We start from the raw sequence: 984 nt of genomic DNA on the forward strand, positions 1-984 counted from the left end.
CAAAGCAGCACTAACAGAGCAGCGCCTTCAGTGCCTCAGCAGTGCATCAATATCCTTTCCCCACCTCTCCATAACCATATTTTTTTTCCTTTAAAAATGATGATTTGATCACAGGTGCCCCGATAGAGCCTTTCTAAACGGGCGACAGGGAGCGCGAGGCACCCCGAGGTCAATAAATCCCGGGCTAACGGCAGGTCGCGGCACGCACCGCCCCGGTACGATCCTCATTGTGCCCAGCGCTCGGCATTGTCTCCGGTGCGGGGAAGCCCGGAGAGTTCGCAAATCACCGGATGAAAAGAAAGGAGCTGGAAAACAACCTTGCTGCGGCCAAAGGGAGAAGCGCTCCGATTGAAAAGCAGACTTAGCAGCATCATTAATCTTTTCCCTCCGTTTCCACGTAATTTCTAGAATCAAATTCTTTCCTAGGCGGCCGCAATGATCGATTTTGCTACCTCTCCAGCCTGCAGATGTATTTATTTTAATACGCTTGTGATAGAATTTCTCCCCCTTCAAAAATGCACACCATCAGCAGGAACCCGCGCGGTTCCGAACGCACCGAGGCAGCCGCCTGCCCTCTTTCTTCTGCTTCACAATAGGAAATGTCCCAAATTGCCCATGCACTTCCTGCACAAGCCCCTCGCCCATCCCAGCCCGCCGCCAACACACAGCGATCCCATCGCGATACGCATCCCCATCGCTTCGCGTTGCACCCGAGCAGCTCCCGCCAGGGAAAACATGCAGCACATTGATTCATCCCTCCGCTCACACAGATCCCACCCCCCACCCGCTTTGGCACGGGAAGAATCGCCGCATCCAACCTTTAACTTCTCCCTCCGCTCCTCCATCTCTGCTCCCCGCCATCTACCTCCCCACAACGCCGCATGCGAACCCACCAGCCTCTCGCGCCTCCTTCTCCTCTTCCTCCTCCTCCGCCGCGATACAGCGGGGCTCGTCCTTCCCGGCGCCGCTCTGCCCGCACCGCGG

This window comes from Meleagris gallopavo, chromosome 2 (assembly GCF_000146605.3).
Source record: "Meleagris gallopavo isolate NT-WF06-2002-E0010 breed Aviagen turkey brand Nicholas breeding stock chromosome 2, Turkey_5.1, whole genome shotgun sequence".
NCBI lineage: Eukaryota > Metazoa > Chordata > Aves > Galliformes > Phasianidae > Meleagris > Meleagris gallopavo.